General features: G+C 43.5%; 1 protein-coding gene and 1 pseudogene across 15 annotated transcripts in view; one reads left to right on the forward strand and one right to left on the reverse strand.

Annotated features, from left to right (window-relative positions):
• The window catches only part of Limch1 (LIM and calponin homology domains 1), a 331,238-nt gene that overhangs the window by 180,843 nt on the left and 128,773 nt on the right, over window positions 1-21,622 (forward strand). The gene's annotated exons all lie outside the window — the stretch shown is intronic.
• LOC110294085 (elongation factor 1-gamma pseudogene) lies at window positions 1,016-3,082 on the reverse strand (annotated as a pseudogene).

Here is a 21,622-nt window from a genome sequence, read left to right on the forward strand (position 1 = left end):
GTTCTTGGACATGTGATTGATTACATGTATGTAGATTGAGCCAATGTGAGGAGGTTTCTGTGTTCAAAATATTCCATCAAGGCAAAGTCCTAAACAAGTTTACAGATTTATATCTATTCACCTATTCACCTAACTATCTACTTAGCTGGTAAAGACTTTTAGGGGGACAGTGATTTGAGTAGAACGGTAAGAAAGAAAGTTGAGAAATAGTAAGCAGGGGAGAGAGAAAGAAAGTTAAGGAGGGAAGAAGGAAGGAAGGAAGGAAGGAAGGAAGGAAGGAAGGAAGGAAGGAAGGAAGGAAGGAAGGAAGGAAGGAAGGGAGACGGGGAGGAAGGAAAAAGGAAGAGCTGACTGTTCCTTTCCATCATTTCCCTTTAAATACCCCTGCTCTTTTCTGACATTGACTCAATTATAATCCCTTAAAGTTAATTCCTCTCTTCTCTTAAAATAAATGCACACAGGGACATGCCTCCTCCCCTCCCCACTTCGTCTTGCAGACATCCCTCCATCCTGGTGTTCACATTGGGTCTTGCTATGAAGGAGACCAATCTGTGCGTTTCCATAAGCCCTGGAGTGTCTCCTTTACATCAGTGTGAGTATAAACAGCAAGAAAGGAAAACCTCCTAGATATGAATCCTCATACCTTGAAAACAAGAGCTAAAGAGGTCACGGACTACTTCTTGCAATCATCCTGAAGAATTACCTATTACCAATTCCCATGCATAAGAGCCAAGGGATCCATTGACTCTCAAGAAATAATGAGCATTTGTTATCATCAGTATGTTTTTTTTTTGTTGTTGTTGTTAATATCTTGATTTGATGAAAGCTAATTGCATCAAATGTGTGAAGAAGAAAATCCCACGTAGAACCATGCCTAAGAGATTTGGATGTCAATGCCTACCATGGATCTGTCACTTTCTTCTCTAGTGAGTGTGCCTAAAACAACTGGTCGACCTCAAGGCTCAGAATATCTGATGGTATATAGTTTTGACTGTAAACATCCACATGTTATCTTTTAAAAGATATATGCTGATATATAATTGTACATGTAAATATATAGATACAGAATACATGAATTATGCTCCTCTTTTTCAATGTCCCAGAAAAAGTATTTTTAAATAAGGGTCTGGGTCTCCTGGCTTTCAGGACCCAGTTTCTGCCATGTATATGACCTTATGTCCACTTATCAATATAAACTTAGAGGACACACAAGCTCTTGCTTTCAGTAGATTTCAACACACACATACACACAAAATGGATCTGCTGTTTTTAGTTCCAGAGAGGATTGCACTATCAAGACATTCTTCCCCAGTTTTTCCAATCTCTGCTACATTTCTGTGATGAGCTTACAACTCATAATGTCTGAGTGAGCTCTTTAGGGAAGCAGAATTCAGCAGACCACAGGGACCAGCCATCCCTGTCACAGTGCTCACAAAACTATGTCCAAAGAGAGGGTGACATCATTAGACTACTTATGCCTAAACTCATCCAACACAAAGGTACTCTTGGGCAGGTAGCTGAAGGGGCAAGGGCAGCTATCTCCTGTTGGGAGCTGTTTTATTTGTTCCTTACACACAACCTGGGGGTTCTTCTTCTCTTCTCATGAACCCTTTTCTTTCCTTGGGGTATCCTTTGGAGACCAGCTCCCTGAAAACTTCTTTGTATCAAACTGGACCATTTTTTACACACAGCTTCTCCTCCCCAGTGATAACCATGAATTAATGGTTAATGCAGGTGAGGAACTGGCCTTTGGTATTGAGGAAGGTCTAGCAAAAAGAAGGCTCTAAGGTCTGTTTATAGAGAGAGCCACAGCAGGGTGCAGACATGGTGATATCAGTCTCCACTCATTACCACCAGAAACTTCCTCATCTTCATCTGTGTGTCCATCAGCCCCAGAATTCACCTCACCTCTTCCTTTGCATGTTTAGTGGCATGTTAGTTGTGGTGCTTGATGCCCAAGGTAGGGAGCACCCAGGTGCTGGCTGGAGGAATGATGTTACTATTGGCAAAGCTCGCCCACTTATACCACATGAGCTACTGCCTCTGAACTACTTCTCCACAGCTCCTCATTGCTCCACAACAGGTGACGACATTGCTGTCAAACACACAGAATCTGTTTCTACCTTCAAATGTTGGAAATTTGTGGAGAAACTCAAGGGGTCCAGTTGGTTTGGCTGAAGTGGAAGCAGGGAGCTCTGGAGAGTCTACAAACCTGATTCCCACCACAGCAATGAGGGCCTTTAAGATACCCCCATCCCTACCCCTAGTTTAGGATATGATTACAGGGTCCCAGCCACCTTTGTGGGTCTTCAGAGAAAGGGTGAGTTATGTTTGAATGTGCTAAGGTCTTCTCTGTATTCCTGTAGAGATAGTGTTTTGTATCTGAACTAGAAAGTTGGGGTTTTCATGAACTCGAGAAAGCTCAATACACATGACAGCTAAAGTTCAGTTCTATGGTACTCGCCCTGACGTGAATGAAGATTTTGCTTTTTCCTTGAACACTAGGATAAAGGCTAGTGTGCGGTACAGCACACTGGCATGTGCTTGCATAGTTGTTGCATCTTCTTTATGAACATGATTGAATGAACAACATGTGAAGGGCTGTTGTCACCAATGTTATTCTCTCACTCAGACCTTAGATCCTCTGTTAAGCCCCTCAGCCTCAGAGCTGTGCTGCCATTTGGGATATTGGGATCTTGGTTGTCAGTCTGTGATGATGATGGTGGTGGTGATGATGATGATGGTGATGATGGTGATGATGGTGGTGATGGTGATGATACAAAGATTATCTGCCCCTTTCTAAGAAGTGTGTAGCATGCATTTATTTTGTAATTAATTTTTATCATTTTGACATTCCACAAGGTCTGGTTAAGTTTTCTCCTCCCCTTCCCTCCCCCCCCTTTCTTTTTCGTGCATTCATGACAGATTTGCCGGGCACATCGAGGAACTCACCATCGTGGAAAACATCTTTCTGCAGATAGTCACATTTATATTTCTGCCCGGAATTCAACCTCTTTTCCCGTGGGGACACTTTTGTGCTGCCAGTAACCCAGTGAATTAGTGTGCCTGACTGCCCACCCATGTTCCCCAAGCCTGGTCAGCCACAGACCCGTGATTATCATGGTGGCTTTATGTGGTGTACTGTGGGTTGTAATTGGCCGACTGAATGATCAACTGCTCGGAAATAAATCTATGGCCTGTTAGAGAGCAGAAGCAGCTGGCGACAGAGCTCAAGAACATAGCAACAACCTGATAGACTGTGAACATTCTTGAGCCCTTTGAATAACAGCAATCTTTCTCTGTGTGTATGTATATGTGCCCAGGAAACATGAAAAACAAAACAAAACTTAGTAGTGTGATATTTTAAGCTGTGTGTGTGTGTGTGTGTTTTCTTAACCCTGCAGTTTTTCTTAGCAGAACTTGAAACAGACTTAGCTGTCATCTACTTTGCTCGCGTTGAGGAGAGGAATTGGGCCCAGGAGATTGCTATGGCAAGGAGAGGAAGCCATTAAAGAACGAAGGAGGCCAGGAGGAACCTCTGCTGCCCTGCAATACTCTAGCTTTCTGTTACCAAGGTCACCCTGCTCTCCAAAGCCCTGTTGGCATCATATGCATGCATCTCTAACTATCTGTCTCTTTCCTTTACTGGAGCTGTGAGTCTGAGCCCACCTTAGACACCAAACCCCTCCAGTTGTCCTCCTTCACCGCTGAATGCTAGGTCAGCCTCGTTGTCATCAGCAAGGTTAGGCTTCCCAAGTGAAGGGACTCATTTATCTATGCTAGAGCAGAGGACAGAGGACATTGTGCTATCCTAGGTGTAGCCTCCAGGGACTCCTCAGCTTGTCAAAGTTACCTCCTGGGTCTTTGATGTAAACTCTGGTTGCCAGGTGATGGGGATGCAGTCATTTGCATTATTCTCCTCCCTCTCCCACCTGTTCTGAAAACAACCCTCTGGCCTGACGCATGCCCATAGGGACTCTGGTCCCACAGGACAGCTCAGGAGCTACCTCCTTTGTGATGACTTCAGAGCTTCCTTCCACTACAAAGGAGCAAAACAGATTAATCACGATCAAGTTCAGTGCAGTGGGAAAAACTTGGGCTAAGAAAAACTTGGAGATATTTTTAGCGAAATGGAATATTTTGATGAGTATCTCTCACCTGAAATATTCCCCAAATCTTTTATTTCTAGTTTTTTTTTTTAAAGCAGCTTCACAAGGGGTATTGTATTTGAGTTGGAAAAGAAACATATTTTTATTTCCTGTCCTTGACACTGAGTGGCATTGATAAAAGCATCAAGGCCCCTTGAGTTCTAGTTTTTCCTGGTGGGTTGCAGCGAGGAGGGGCATGGCTTATGTAAGAGAGATGTTAGGTGGTATTGTGTTTTCTTTTCTTTTTCCTGTTTGTCAGCATGAGGAGAGAGTAGCTGAGAGAGTTTTCATCAGGGATGGGAAACAAAGAGAACTGAGAGAGGTTCAAAGCCAGAGTGATGGGCAGCTACCGCCATGTCATCTAAACTCTCAGTCTTTGCTTTTGGCAGGTGGCACTTGCTCATGTACAGTCTTAAGACAAAACTGCTCCATCTTGACTTGTAGGTGTCGATTCTCCACCGTTCTATTTAATGGCCATTCAGTTACTAAGCCAGTGAGTGATCGTCTCTCATGCCTGGGGTCAGGAAAGAATTCACTAGAGTGAGGCACAGGTTTGACTTTCCAAAGTTAGGTAAACAGAGAGATCATACTTTTAAATGATTGTAGGAAAAAAAAACCCAATATGTTCAGAAATGATATTCATTGCACTTTATACTTATTTGATGGTTTCAATGTGTGGGGCCATAATTCACATTTTTAAGTTGGCTCAGTTTGGAAACACGAAATATGAACAATTAACAAAATAATTGTTCCTGCCTGGCTTCCCTGTTTATCCATCAAAATGATCCAGATGTGGCCACAGACTTCCAGCAGACATTCACTAACTATTAACAAATAAAAGACTGCCTTCCATGTAGAAAGACACCCTCACACATATGTTGTATGTGCATGTACCAGTGAGTACATGCACGTGTACGCATGCATTCATGCCGATGCACTTGGGCATGTGTGTAGAGGGCACAGGTTGACAATGACTGTATTTCTCAATCATTCTCTGCCTTAGATTTTTGAATCAGGATCTCTCACTGAGCCTAGAGCTCAATAAATCATTTAGGCTTGCTAATTTGAAAGCCTTAGGGAACCTTCTGTCTCTACTTCTCCAGCACTGGAATTATAGGCATAAGCTTCAGTACACATACACACACACACACATTCATGTATGTTCTGCAGGATGGAACACTGGTCCTCATGCTTGTGCACCATGTGGTAAATGAGCTGAGCTATCTCTCAGCCCCATTTTCTAACAGGGACAATCCCCATGACCTTGCTTATATTGTGTTATACCTGTCTGACCGTGAGAGGGAATTGATGTATTTCTCTTTGCTTATCTCTACTTTCTTCTCCTCTTTAACCCCTTCATTCATTCCCTGCCCCTGAGTCTTCCAGGCACACAACCCTCCCCTGGTTTACTGTCCCACTTAGCATGTTGTTCCAGGCAATACACATATTGCTTCTACTGTGATAAATTACAATCGTATCTCGAAGTGAGCCGTACACAACACAGCAAATGTGACCCTCCAGAGTCAGCTCTAGGCTTCCTCTAGCTTAATCTTGGTTCCCCACGGGTTGCCAAGGCAACTCCTTCCCTAATCCCACCCAGTAGCTTGGGTCTTCACTACTAAAGAGCCAAAGGCTTGCAAATGGGGACTTTCTTTACCCTTGCTGTTTTGTGACACCCCCCAAATTTGTTTAACTGAAAAATCATTGTAGCTACTTGTGGGGTACTATAAGATGTTACAGTCTAGGGTGATTTGCCAGGTCCTGTCCATCACCTCACACACGTCCAATTTTGAGGTGGGAGCATTTGAAACTGACTCTGGGAACTTGAAGCAAGCATCATGGTTCCTCACAGATATCACCATGCCATGCAGGAGCTCACCTGTTCCCTCGGTCTAAATGAGACCTCGTGTCTGCTGAGCAGCACTGTCCCGGCCACGTCCTGTTCTCCTCACCAGTCTGTGGTCACTGCCAGGCTGCTCTGTCCTCTATGAGTTGGACTCTTTTTAGATTCCACAGGTGAGACTGTGCAACCCTTGCCTCCCATTGCTTATGAATGTCAACAGTGTAAATTATGGAGCCCCGTCATTCCGCTGAGCCTACTTTCTGTGAGCCGATCTTGGGACAGCTTGTTCAACTTTATTGAGTAGAGTAAGGAGTAACCTTAGCATGAACCCCAGGGGGCTATGGCTAGGCTTCACCAAGCTGTGTGAGCAGAGTAATTCAATTTCTTTCTGCCCAGGGCGTGACATGTGATCCCAAGCAGTTGATGATGGTCACTGCTGTGGTGCGTGGAGGTTAATGTCACTCATATCCTTCTCTGGACTTCTTCATCTGTGGGGTGGCACAGTAATAGCATCTAACCAATTGATTTGTGAGGAACAAAGGCACATGGGTTGACTCAGCATGCTGTCTAGTCCTAATGAACTCTCAAATGAGTGTTGACTTGGAAGACCATTACGGTTCCCCTGTGTATGGCTTCTCTCTGTTTGAGGTTCAGGCTTGGGACCTGAACTGTTCCACCTCTGTGATGAACCCCTTGCTCTCTTGGTTTCTATTCTGCATTTGAAGTGTGTTCTGAGCTTTAACACTTGGAATAATCTTTCCCTTTAAAACATTTTAGCAATGATCACAATACTCATTTGTTTCTAAAATCCTGTTCATGAGAATCCTGTTTGAGAACTTCCTTGTTCTTACCCCAAAAAACAAAAAAACAAAACAAAACAAAAAACAACAACAACAACAACAACAAAAAACCCTCTAAGGACCCTGGCAAATTTTCTCCATGTTAAAAAGAAAATTTTCATTTGATTAATGACACCATGCCCTGGCCCTATCCCAAAGTATAATTGATCAAGCTTTAATCCTCCCAAAGTCATTCTGATTTTCTATAGTTATATTTTAAATTTATAGACCGTTGGCCAGTTTCATAAAAAATTAACTACCAATGCCTTGCAGACACACACTTGGTGGATGCTGGGCTGCGCCTCTCACCACTAGCAGCAGCCTTTACCTGGCCCATGGCTTACATCTCCACCCAGTTTTCTTCCCTATTGGAGCACAGTCATGGGGATCTGGTTTCCATAATAAAGGCAGAAGGACCAGGAATGCAGTGTGGCTTCCAGCCAAGACCTTAGGAGAGCAGCCCTGTAGCCATCTCTTAGGAGAGCAGCCCTCTCTTAGGAGAGTAGTCCTGTGGTGCAGGCCAGGCTTTGTCTCCAAAGCAGAAGAGCATGAATTTCCCCATTTGTGAAAGGAAAGAATATGGAATGATTTCAGCGCGCATGACACCCGTGAGACTTGGGGCTGGAGTCTTTCTCACTAGGCTCCCTGGGATTCTGACTATTAGTGATGGCAAACTTCAGCTGAATGCTCTCTACCTGTCAATAGTGTTAATGACAGTTAACATCCCTCTGATGTTTAAACATCTGTGTCCTCAGTTGAGGGGACAGTAAAGTGGGTAAGCATTTGCTGTGCAAGCATGAGGACCTGAGTTCGAATCCCCAACACCCATATGAAAAAACTAGACAAGGCCGTGAGCTTTAATAGGCAGATCCTTGGAACGCACTGGCTGGCATGTCTAGCCGAAATGGGAAGTTATTGATTCAGTGAGAGACCCTTGTCTCAAGGCAATAAGTCAAAAGGCAATAGAGGAAGACACCCCCAATGTCTTCCTCTAGTCTCTCCATGCCTGTCCATGGTAGTGGGGGTGGGGAGGCACACACTTGTACATACCATATACACACATGTATACAACACAGATACACACACAGGCACACACACACACACCCCTAAAACAGTATTTAAAAGATCTGTTTCCTGTTTACAAAAAGGTAAGAGTTAAAATGTTATCTGAATTCTGGTTGGTTCATTATATTAATTATATTAAATATATTACATTATACTATACTATACTATGCATGTCATATTATATTATATTATATTATATTATATTATATTATATTATATGCTCTAATAATACCAGCTGGCTAAATGGATAAGAAAAATCACCTGATACTGTTAGCTTATTCCACTCTTCTAGGCATTTAAAAATTTGAGTCTCCCAGCTTCAGAATGCAGACTAAATGGCTTGGGCTTATCTCCCTCACCATCTCTGGTGTACAGAGTTGGACTCACAGGCTCTTGGCCTGAAATTCTAAGTAATCGCTGTCAGGAAGTGGGCAGAAATTCTTCCCTTGCTCCTTGTTTGTGTAAATAATGAGTGCCATGGCAACAAGATGCTAACAGCCAGATGAAGAGCAGAAACATATGGAGAGACATGGGAGACTTGAGAAAGGACATTTGAAAGAAGGCCTTTATTTGACTCATCTTGGTATGACCATGTTGCTGACATAGTTGTCAAGTGTATTTTATGAACTTAGTTACTAAGATTAGTGAGTTAATTGATATCTCAGTCTTGTTCTACCAACCACTTATAAAATATCTTAATATAGTTGAAAATAAAAGCTTTGACCATGGAAAATATCAATATAATCAAAAGATAAATATATAGTTTCTGTGATTGGGATAGTAACTTGACTTTAGTTTCCTAGTGCTGTAGCAACAAGCAAAATATGATTAATTATGTAAGGTTCAATGCCCATGAGAATCACACCAATTTTTCATGAAAAAAGAAAGCTATGTATGCATTATATATATACATCTATATTATATATACATATATACATATGTATGTATGTATGTATATATATATATATATATATATATATATATATATATATATATATAATAGATACATATATAAAAGATGAACTCTGATTCCAATGTGTCGCCTATGTCTCTGCCTCCGGGATAGAGACCAGTGTCATTCAAGATGGAAAGTTTTGGAAGTCATTGTCAAGACAGCTGGCCAATTCGGTAGACCAGATGGTTCTTGAGCAGTGACGTGTGCCTTTCGCTCCTCCAGCTCTATCTATAGACTCCATGAGTCTCACTGACTTCTTATAATCATGGACATTTATTACAGCCTTGGCTTATATTGCCAAACTAATTAGAGAGCATTCAAAATGGCACTCAGCACTCAACGTTTCCATAGAGAATGGCTAAAAGGAAAATCAGGCTTGTGAGATACGCTTTTCTTTATATAGTCTTATGAAATGAATGTTAAGTTTACCAACTCATTATGGACAAATAATGAGAATCTTCCAGGTACTGGGCTATTTTTCCAGCCCTTGGCTGTAGAAATACATAGATAAGAGTTCAAACAGGAGTGTTTACATAGAGCAGAGCAGGGGACTGTGACTCCCTTTTTCACAGCCCGGGTTAGGAATGGTTCTTATGCCTTTAAAGGGCTGAAGAAATGGGAAGAGAAGAATGCTGTGCGGCATGTGGAAATGAAGTGAAATTCTAATTTTTTAATCTGTAAACACTGGACTTGGCCATGCTCCTGCATTTGTGCAACATCTTGGTTACATTCCTTTCATAATGGTGGGGCTTGAGCAGTTACAACAGAAACCATGAGGCCCTCAAGCCTGAAATGATGTGTCAGTTGGTTTCTTAAGAAAATTTGCCAAGTCCCATAGTAATGGGAAGTGGGCTTGCCATGTGTTAGTGGGCAAGGGGCAGCCTCTGTGACTCACTTCAGTTCATGTGGTTTATCCTTTATATCCCTACATATTGATCTCTAAAACTTGGCGCCCAATCAGCCTGCATCAGGATCTACATGAGAGGAAGAAAGGATTCCCTAGAAACCTGGAACCACAGGCCCGGCACCCAGGACTCTATAATCAATACTGCTGTGCTCATGGGGCCCCGGCTCTTGTTCTAGAGTCTGAGTTTTCTTTGCCCCTTGTTGCTTTGCTCTCTGAGGCTGCCCCTCACTAGCCTGTCTAATAGTAGAAGCATAAGCATTTGCAAGTTTTCTATCCCAAAATGCTCAAATCCCACCCCCTTCTTGTCCATCCTAGGCACTGATCCCATTCCTTGTTACTGACATGTTTTCTCAGGAGCCTGGATAAAACGGCTTTTTAACGTGTTTGCTTAGTATGTTCGCTCTCTGTAAGGCTTTGCATCGGATGTCACTATTTAACTGTAATCATTGGAAAGCTTGATGTAAGCTGAGGTGGGACCAGCTTGAAGACTTAAGAGAGGAGACTTCAGGGCTCACGGGAGTGGCGTAAAATCATCCACTTAGGACATTACATTAGCGCTCAGAAGGAGTTATTATTATTACTATTATTATTATTACTATTTTAATGGAACTATTCTAGTTTTCCAAGTCTGAAAGGAGACTTAGGTGATTATTCTGGCAGCTGTCACTGGTGCTGCTTGTCATCTGGGTTCACGCATCTTAGGGATCTCCTCCCCTTTATGGAAGTGTGACCCCTGATGCCTGGACACTCCTCAGTCAAGGGCAGCTGACTTCCCCTGTTATTTCTGACCATGTGAACATCTAAGGTGCCCGCTGCCATGAATTCAGGGTTCTAGCCATGAAAGGCAGGATGGACCACCTTTGGAAAACCGATTACCTGTTGAGGGAGGCAGACATTTCAACTTAGGATAGCCCCTCGGTGCCGTGGGAATACAAAGAGGGACATTAATGGACCCCACTTGGGAATTTGGGGAAAGTTATTTTGGGTAGATAAAAGGAGAGTTTTAAAATTTTGTTTCAGTGTTTTAAATTTGCCTGGCATGCATGGTCCAGGCAGATGGAAGAACATGAGGGAATGTGCAGAAAGACAGAGTAACTGTACAGAGCAGAGTAGGCTCTAGTGGGGAAACAGGAGGTTAGGCAGAAAAGGACCAAGAACTGAGAGCCTGGGTACCAGGTCTCAGGACTTGGGATCCTTTCTGATGAGAATCCAAAGAAATTGTGCTAACTATGCATGACAGGGTTGCAAACAGAGCAGTAGGCTGGCCAAGTATCCCAGGGTGGACCTGAAGTCCTGGTACCTTGATGGTGAGCTCCCACTGAAGGTTCTAGAACCAGTGGCTATAACAGTCTCTCTTGAATCTAGCTACTGGTGGCTATCTCTAGCATCTTTCAGTTTTTAAAAAGTTAAACCAACCATTTATTATATACAGACTATGTGCTACATCTTGTTCCATTGTAATGTATGGTAATGTAAAAGCAAAATGCAGATCGTTCCTGCTTCAAGTGCTCAGATGGAGCAACTTCAGAGCAAGGCAGGGGTAGCTCCACGCCAGTGGCCAGTTTCTAAGCTCAAAATCAGCGAAGCCTAGAACTCCAATCCCTATAAAACCAAGGCTCTTTTCTTCAGAGCCACTAAATTTTAGAACCAACTCTAAGGAAAAAGAACTAGTTTTTGTTTTTTTTTTGGTTTTTTTGTTTTTTAACATGGATAAGATTCCCTACCATCTCTCTTTCCTTTTTTTCTTTTTATGAGTGCCCTTAAACTATGTAATGACTGCTAGGTCTACAAGAACAGTAGACAAGTTGTCAATTGCTCACACATCAGAGATAGATAGGCTTAGGGCATTGCTCCGGCCAAAATGGTGAGGTGACCAAGCATGGCTTCAAGTGTCTGTCCTGCTGATGGATTCCCTGAGATTACTCGGCTCTTCCATTGATAGCCATGCAACATCAGTCCTGGACACTCACCACTATGCCAAGATCTATTTTCTGACATATGCATCTAGGTCTCCTGTTTCTAGATATGGTCTCATGAGTTGATTTTTCTAAATGCAGAAAAACCATTTTTTCTTATGTTCTGGACATATGATTTTTCTTTAATTTTTTCTTTTAGATTTACTTGTCTTATTTTATATGCATGAATTTTTTTCTCATATTCATGTTTGTATACCACATATATACCTGATGCCTGAAGAAATTAGAAAAAGGTACCAAATCACTAGAAACTAGAGATCTGGGTAGTTGCGAGCCACCATGGCGGGGCTGAGAATTTGAACTCTGGTCCTATCTGCAAGAACAAGTGCTTTTAACCACTGAACCATGTCTCCAGATCCTATATTGTTTATTCGTTATTGTCAATTCGGGCTGAGATGGCATTAGCTCATTTAACAGTTGAATTACACATTTGGGCTTCTCTCTCATGTCAAGCTAAAAAAAAATGAAAGCAAAATGTGTGTATGCGTGTGTGTTGTGTTTGATTTTCATCCATTACTGTTGAATCATCTGTCTTCAATGTCTTACCCTTCAAGTGTTGGATTTTGTAAAGGATTTTTGAAATATATATTGAATTAGCTTAATTAATTAATTAATTAATTAATCAATTCATTCATTCATTCAGCGAATGTTTATCATGTACCTACAAGAACCAAATACTATGCCCAGATTGAGGTATGGGTGACACCCTCTCTCTTATGGCATTCACGATAGGCTGCAATAGACCTTAAAGGTTTGGCGATCAGCTTCAAGGCATTGTCAACGTTGCTGCACCTTTCAAACTGGAGGCCTCTCTGTTCTATTTAGGAGCTCCTGCGTTTGATTAAAATTCTAGTCATTGCCCTTTGATTGATAGTTGGGGGTTTGCAGAGATGTTCACACAGCTGCGTGATCAAGGCAAGCATAGTCAGCGGATGTGGAAACTGTTCACAAATTAAAAACGCAGGCTTCTGGTGAGTGTTATGAACTTGATCAACATCGCAGATCTGTTCATTTAGCAGGGGTTTCCTTCCACTTCACCATGGGGTGTTCAAACATTTCCCCCTGAGCTGCCTAATGGGCATAAGCTGTGGGACACTTCAGATGTGGGAGTGTGTGATAAATACTTAACTCCAAGCAACGGATGCTTTCTGTCCCTTACACCGTATGGCATGCCCTGGGTGCCAGCCAGCTGAAACTCTCCTGCTGGTTCTCAACACCCCATCAGTATTGTTTGGGGTGTTGCCCTTTCTCATTTGCTGATACGGGTGGATGTTGAAGCTGCCTCACCCCGGCTGACCCAACATTCAAAATGCAAAGTACGCTCAGTTCTTCATTTATTTTCACCAAACATCAAGAATCCACCAAGCACCAGCAACGCTGCTTCAGTGGATAAAACAGCTGCTCTTGAGGAGCCCACTATCCGACGTGAAGACATGAAGACGTGAAGACATGCGGCCATTACTCATGAGTGGGAAGGTCAGGAGATTTGCTAGGCAATAAATTCAACAAGCAGGGGCACACAACACTGGGATAAAAGGAAGAAGGCCTTACTTTTGTTTAAAAGAAAAATCAGGTTGGTTTAACTTGAGCAAAGATCTAAGAAAAATAAGAAGGTAACCAGAGAGCTATTGAAATCTATCAACCATGTAGATATGACAACTTGGCACCAAGGCCACCAGGCCCATCAGATGGTGCCACCAGCCTCCAGATGACACTAGTGTCTAGTTTCTAAGTGCTGGAGACAAGACATTGGATACTTTGCATATATTCCTTAGAAACTGCTGGCAGATGAGTTTTGTTATCAATACCCACTTATGGCTGAGGAAATGAAAACTCCAGATTAAGTCGCAAGCGGCAGCTGAGACAGGATTTGAATCGGGCTTTGAACTCTGACACCAAAAGCCCGAGTGTTTCTCTCTTTGCCATGTGGCTTATCTTGCGTTTGGAGCCTTTGTGGGAATGAGCCAGAACTAAATCAGGAGTTGGAGGGGTGTGCTGGGTATAGTGGGTAAGTGACTGGGTACAGTGCCCACTGGTAGAGCCCTTGCCTGTCATGCATTAGGCCCTGAGTTTTCTCCCCAAGATCAAAAGAGGATTCCATGTGGGTGGGTGGGTCCTGAAAGACAGAGGATGACATTGCTAATAGTCTACAAAATTCTCCTCCGGATGGATTAACTTTTCCCAGGAAATCTCACTCAACAAGGCAAAAGGCATTTCGAGTGTGACTTCCAAAGAGGCCATCCATATTCTTTGAATATGAATTTATCCTGTCCATTTTTTTTTTTTTTACTAATGACTATTGTTGGGCTAGATCTCTAGTTCCTTTAGGTACCCAGGCAGTTCTTGGCATTGAGTAGTGATTGCTTAAAAGCTCAGGCCACAGAGCTTCCTTCTCTTTCACTGTCTCAAACCCAGCCATGGAGTGGCCGATTGCGGAATATTCACATTTCCCTAGAGTAATGTGTGACTGCAGAGTCCCTCATTCCTGGTGCTTAGGAACTCGGTGTCAGTAAGTCATCGTGAGCCGGCAATGTTGTGAAAGTTAAGATAAGTGTAAAATTGTGTTTTGAGACCTATAAAAGTGGGGTCGTACAAGGGAGCCCTGTATATTAGTCAGTGTAGTTAGTACATTAATAAAAACACAGCCGTACTCAACCACATGCTGAGAATTTACAAGCGTTTGGGTGGGATGATTTGAGAAACTGAGAAAATAAGGCAGTTTTAACTAATGCCCTTTTCTTTCAATAAATAACCCTGAATCAAGCACAGGCACATAAATGGATTTGTTTTGTTAAAATTTATACCTCCTGTGCGTGTGAGGGGAGATCTAGGGGAGAAGCCAGTTAGTTTTAAGGGGGTGGGAACATAGATTAGCATTGGAAAGCCTGCCTAGTGTATGTTAGGTCAAGCGCACCCCCAAACACTGAGAGTTTAAGACACCATTAGAAATATAGAATGACGAGAAACTTTGATTTCCCAGAATTCTTTCCCCATACCATAGAGTTGAAAGGGATCCTTCTGAGAGGGACACAGTGTCCCAAATGTAAACTCCCACAGGTGTCTTCTATTCAGTTAGGCTCTTATGGTCAGGCCTCAGTTGTGAGGCTAATTAAAACAGCTTGAGAGCCAACCTAGTACCAACGCAAACCCTTATCTTCCCTGAAGGGTGGCCTGGCCAGTGTGTGCCCCTGCACTGGCCTTGCCTGGCTGGAGCTTCAGGGTACCTCAGGGATGCCTCCCAGGGTCTGGCTTCAGTTTCCTTAAAGGTTCCAAGTATAGCTGCTACATACACATCAGACCAAATGGAAGTCACCAGGAAACACCCCTTGCCTTTAGGCAACCTTTTCACACATTGGTGACAACCCTTGGGCCATTCTACTCTCTTCTAAAAGAGTCTTTTAAAAAAAAAAAAACAAAACCAACCAGTAATTATTTTGTAGAACTTCAAAGCTTGTCTCTCAGGGCTGTAAAAGCAGGGATAAGAAGCACTGGTGTTAGATCTCACAGGCATTCCTTGAAAGCAGGCATGGTATCCTTTGAACCATTGGCCAGGGAAGTGTCCTGGAAACCAAAGAGACTTCCTCTCAATCAGAAGTTTATTGGTTCCTTCCCTGGCAGGCTACATTCCTTATTCTTCTCAATGGCCTGCCTGGTTTCATTTCCTGTCCCTTTATCCCACTCTCCCCACCTCCCAGTGTCATTCCTTTTCCTCCCTTCCCTCTTCAGCGATGAGACAAGCCTGACTTGACTGACCACCCTTAGGGTGACCTAGTTCATGTCACCCCTCTGAAGCCCCCTTTGGGTGGGCTCCCATCTCCCGGTACAGCTCCCTAAGGTACAGTTAGTCACCTCCCACTGAAAGATGTGTCTGGGATTTTCCTCTTGAGACAGTAAACTCTATGCAAGTCTGCCTGTTCCTTCAGTGTGTGGCGTGATTATAGCTCATGGGTGATTGGATTACTTTAATGCGGCGAGTAGGCTTCCTGTTGTATGGCAGGGCTGCTCTTGTTAAAATGTGTGGATTTTGCATTTAAATACTTATTTCCATAAACAAGCTGTCACCCTCTGATACTGTGTATTTAGCTAGCTTTATGAACCAGATACAGTTTTGTGTTGTGTTACCCAAGAAGACCTCATCTCTGTGAATTTTTATCTGGTTTGGTAGATTGACTTGGACCAGTGGAGAGGGTTGGGAGAGTGGACAGAGGAGGCAGACTTTGTTATTTGTTTTTAAAGAACATTCTTTAGCAATTGCAGACTGTAATAAAGTGCCCATGCTCCCATTACTAACAGAGCAATGCTAAGCATGAATGGGAAGTCTAGCTGCAAGTGACCCTTCTCGGATACCTACAGCCTCCTTCATTTTTCTTCAGACATTCTTGCAACCTGTGCCCTGTCTCTGAAAGGCCTGTAGGAAGAAGGGTAACTATCCTCTGGATCTCGATCTGCCCTTCTTCTAGAATGCCCTCGTGGTAGGACCACACTGAAGCCTGTCACTGTCACAGTTGCTAGCCCTCACCTCACCATCATCTCCTTCTTGTTGGTCTACAAAACTCATTAGCTCCATTCTCCAGCTCTCTCCTTTCCTGAGCCTGTCTACATCTCTCCAATTCTTCCCTCTCCATCCTTCTCTCTAAGGCACACTTGTGCATCACAGCTCATTACCTCCTGTCATGGTAACCCTGTCTACTTACCATCCTCCCCAGAGTTTAAACCTGAGGCAAAAAAGATACCCTGCTGCCTCCTACAGAACCGATCACATTGCTCACTCCCTGTGTGGCATCACCTTCCCTTGTATGGCCCTTCCCTACAACGTATGGTCCCCCTGTGTGGCCCTCAGCCTATCCCTTTATCAGGATTCTTCATTTTCTTAAGGACCCATTTTCCTTTAAAGGCCACTCTACCTTCTCAGCCTTCAAGCTGGTGCCATTCCCAAAACTCAGCCTTCCAGGGGGTCGCTCCACAGGCCTGTAAATTCTCCCTGAGCCCTCCCCATCACAGACACCTTTTCCTACTGACTGTGTACGAGCTCCTACCACACATGAGGATTATGTCACTCCTCTGAAGAGCTTTCAAGGCCACACAAGACTGACTGAAGTAAAAGGCACAAGGAAAATCTGAGCTCCATTCTGGTCCAACAGGCTCTGAGGCAAATGCATGTATGTGAAGAGCCCAGTTCACTCCTATCTCAAATGGAGTTACCTCTCCTAACACTCCATCCTCATGCAGCCCCTTTCTGCTGCCTTTCTTAGATTTGGGCACAAAGCAATTACGACCCCCTTTTTGTCCCAGGAGTTCAGACCCATGATCCGATCCAAGACATGACGTACATCTATAGAAGGTGCCAGACTCTTCCTGGCCCTGTATTGTCTGATCAAACCTCTCTAGAAAAGAACTAGAAACAGAGCTGTCCAAGCATACTGCAAAGCTCTTTGTGGCTAGTTATCTCTTTCTAGTTCTTTCTTCAGGTTGAAAATGTTATATTTTAAATGTAGTCTTGCTTTGTGTGCTGTGCTGTGCTTGGTAGTGTTTTGGTTTTGTTTTTTTCCAGATCTGCATGGAATTCTCTATAGGTAGAAAAATCTAGCTCTGTACGGCTGATTGCTTTGTAAATCTTGGTGAGTCAGGGCTTGTTCATAAACAGCGAGGACATTCAGGTTCTGTTCTTTGAGGCCAGCGGTACATGAGTGGAATGCCAAAGAGCTCATTAGAATGTATAGTCATGGCATTCGTGGGAATGGGTCGGAGGAAAAGGCTGTAAATACATCTGGGGCTTCAAGTCTTGTGTGCGTATTTCAAGGAGAAATATGTGCTTGCCGTTGCTATATGAAAATTAGTTTATACAAGTTCTTTAAATACCTCTTGATCCTAAGTTCCTATTTCTGGGCATTAAAACAAAATGACAAAAAGAAGAGAAAAAAGAGAAAAAGGAAAACGAGAGAGGGGGAGAGACAGAGAGACAGACCAAGAGACAGACAGAGAAACAGAAAGACAGAGACAGATGGGAGGGGGAGAGGGATGCACTATAAATTTCCAACAATGGTAGATTCAGAGTGTCTACCCAGAATTCAATCAACGAGAGACTTAGGGAGAGAAGCTGGGAAAATTACCCAGCACTCCTGTTCTTTATGCCTCCTAATTACACTGTGAAGAAACTGAAGGATGTCACAAGAGCATAAACATTTTCCCGAAATGGCATTTAAGAATCCACAGCCATCTCCCCAGGGGCCTTGAAAATCCCCTCCTGTCTGGAGAGGACTCTGGTGGTGTCCCACTCCCTGCAACCTCTCCTTCCTTATAGACATCAGGGTTGATTTGTGGCTTGAGATTTGGCTTTACTTTCTCTTCTGTTCTGTGACTTCTGAGCCACTTTCCAAAGTAGCCAAAATGACATGAAGTGACAGGCAGAGTCTGGTGGCACCCCTTTTTTGGGGGGTGGCTCTATAAACCTCTCCTAACTTTGCATATAGTGGGCTTCCTTATGTTCCAGTCCAGACTTTCTGTAAACTTCCTGTAACACTGCCTCATCTCGTCACCAGTTAAGGAACTGGATGAGAAATTTTGTTTTCTCCTTTTCAAAGTGATGATAAGTCAGACTTTCTAAGTGGTATGTTTGACTCTCCCTGGTCTCTGGTAGCAGTTAAAGAAGGCTAAAAGTGTCCATTAATCAAGTATCTGGAAGTGAAAGGAAAGAGGAACTATCAGGGAGTCTGGTGTTAGCATAACAATTCTGGTGAAAAGCTAAAATAGAAGGGCGGTAATTTTGCTTTATCATAAATTAGCATGCATCCCATCTGCCTGCCCTAACAGTATAATGTGCACTCTCAGCCAAGTGTGCGGTCAATAGCAAATAGCAAAATTCCACATTGTTACCTCTTATGATCTGGGCTAAGGCACGGTCACTTTGGCTGTAGTTATGGGTGAAGAAATGGTTAGTTTGGAAGGTGTAGACAAAGCCTGGGAGTAAGTGTGAGTTGCTGTATCTGATTCTGTGGGGCAGATGTATCACACACACACATACACAGACCACCACCACCACCACCACCACCACCACCACCACCACCACCGCTACCTTATTTGGGCAGATAGCAGGGAATGAGGCCCAGGGAGAGTTGCCCATTCTGCACTATTGATATCAGAAATGATCGATGTTTTTAGAAGGATCTCTAAAATGGAATGAGTTGTGTCATCATGTTGTGTAGGGGGTTATAAAAAGGACTTAGTTTCTCCATTACAGCATTTCTAAACTTATTGTTTTTTTTCCATGTGTGTTACACACATGAGTATACACTCATGTTCAGGTGTGCAGACCCATGCATGCACCTGCAGCGAGCAGAGAACCCTCCTCCACTTTTCTTCACCTGATTTAGTTCTTCTCTCGTCTTAAACTTGGCCGGAATGTATGTGGGTGTGCACATGGGCATGAGAGTGCACACGAATGAGTGTTCCCGTGCACATGGGAGCTGGAGGTTGACGTGATGTTGCTCCATGGTCATTGTCTACTTTTGTCTTGTTTTGTGATAAAGATTAGTTTTTATTTTTTTTTTAAAGTGTGTGTGTGTGTGTGTGTGTGAAAGAGAGAGAGCGAGAGCGATAGCGATAGCGAGAGAGAGCGAGAGAGAGAGAGAGAGAGAGAGAGAGAGAGAGGGAGAGAGAGAGAGAGAGAGAGAGAGAGAGAGAGAGAGAGGAGGGGGTGCCTTGTGAGCACATTTCCCTCTAATTTTGTGAGACAGGGTCTCTCACTGAACCTGGAGCTCACTGATTGGCCTGTGAACCCCTGGGGTCTGCCTATCTTCACCATAAGCACTGGGGTCACAGATACGCGCTTTTCCTATAGGTTCTGAGAATCTGAACCCAAGTCATTGTGATTGAGCTGTAATCTCCTTACTCACTGAACTGTTTTCCCTCAAAACCTAACGAGATTAAACTGAGCGACACTGATTTTAATGAGGATAGATTGTTACATAAAACTTCCAACTTCTGTGCTGAAGTGGGGAAGGACTAATCCACTGTGAATAGCTGGAGGACTGTGTTAGATTCTTACTGTGTGGTTCTTAGTACTGTCACCTTCCAGCTCGGTGACAATGTTAGGTCACAGAAGCTTTCTGATCTTTACTGTCCTGGATCTGCAAAGCCTAGTGGCAATGCAGTCAAGGAGCTATTGCATATAGAAGATATGGCATGTATCAAATGGCTCGCACTAGATGGGCACATAGTAGGCACTCAGCAAACATCACCTAATATCATTGTTATCCTATGTGCCCTATGTAGGTACAATATTCCTTTCCAAGATAACCTGGAAAAAATGCAATTAATTAAATTCTTGCAGCTCGCTTACAAAGTGAAGGGAGCCTTCCCCAGCTGTGAGTAACCAGCTGATACGTTTTAATACTTTTCTTAGCAACAGGGCAGAATTCAATTAATTACACTGAAAGACACCAGAAAGAAAGATAGCAGATTTCTTTCTTCCACTGATTTTTGTCTGCATTTTTAAAAAATGTTTTCCTGTGTGGGCTGCATATCGGTGTGCATATTTACATATGTGGAGGCACACGCGTGCGCGGGTGCACCTGCACATTGGTGTATGTGCATTGTGGGGACCTGAGGTTGATGTTGGAAGTCATTCTCCTTCCACCCTTCTGCTGATTCCATGAGGCAGGTCTCTTACTCAAACCCAGAGGGCCCTGATATGGTCTTGCGAGGCAGCTTGCTAAGGAGCTCTGCTATCTGTGTGTTTGGAAGCTAGAATGACAGTTAGACCACCACAACCATCTGACATTGACATGGGTATCTGGAGACCTGAACCTCATGCCGTTCCAGCAAGGCTTGAATTGATGAGCTATCTTCCCGGTCCTTAATCTGTTTTGTTTACTGAGGAATTTGGGGAAATTTCTAGGGAGCCCAGCACGCAGATGTCTTGAACTGTGCTTTGGAGAACAACATACCCCTTCCTTGCTGTGTTGGTTCACTTTTCTCTTGCTGTGATAAAACACTGAGTGAAACCAAATTGCAGAGCAAAGGGTTCATTTGGCTTACAGGTTGCAATCCATCACTGAGGGGAGCCTAGGAAGTGACTCAAGACTAGAGTCAGGAACTGATGCAGAGACCTTTGAGGGATGCTGCTTACAGGCTAGCTTCCCCTAGTTTGCTCAGCTACCTTTCCTACACAGCTGGAGCTCACTTCCTAGGCATGATACCACCCACACTGGGAGGAGCCCTCTAACATATTAGCATTTGAGAAAATGCTCACTGACATCCCCCCAAGGGCCAATCTGATGGTGGCAATTCCTTAATATAGGTTCCCTCCTCCCGGGTATGTCTAGATGTGTTGGGTTGACAAGAAGTAAGGTAACTACAATGTCCTCTTGCACAGTGAGCTAACACTGTTCGTAGATTCTATGACGAGCAATGTGCCTGCTTCCCTTCCTGCACAGGAGCTGTGCACAGGAACCATGTGTTACTCTTCGGTTGGTTTGCACACGTTTCCTCATGTGAAGGAACATCCCGGTCCTCAGCCCTAAGAGGCTTCCATCAGAGGGGAAGACAAAGGCTCCATTTCACTTTGATTGCTTCGGTATTATGGCTTCACCAGTCAGAAATTTTACAGTCAGGGGGTCCTGTTGAGTCTGAGAAAAATGCTGTGTGTGTGTTTTTAGCACCTCTGTGTTCCACCCAGAGCGGGAAGGCCTCTGAAATGGCTTCTACTCTTTTTATACCTGAGGAAATGATGAAGCTGAGGTGATTAAGTGACTTGCCCTGAGCCTCTCAGCTAGCAAACAAGGAAACAACAGCTCTTGTTTATTGAATGTTCTTCATGGTCCAAAAGCACTCTCTATCCTTTGCATATTATTTCAGCTGTTTCTAATATAGGGTATAGATAATATTCTTC

Source organism: Mus caroli, unplaced genomic scaffold (genome assembly GCF_978045245.1).
Source record: "Mus caroli unplaced genomic scaffold, Mus_caroli_1 scaffold_4, whole genome shotgun sequence".
Lineage (NCBI taxonomy): Eukaryota > Metazoa > Chordata > Mammalia > Rodentia > Muridae > Mus > Mus caroli.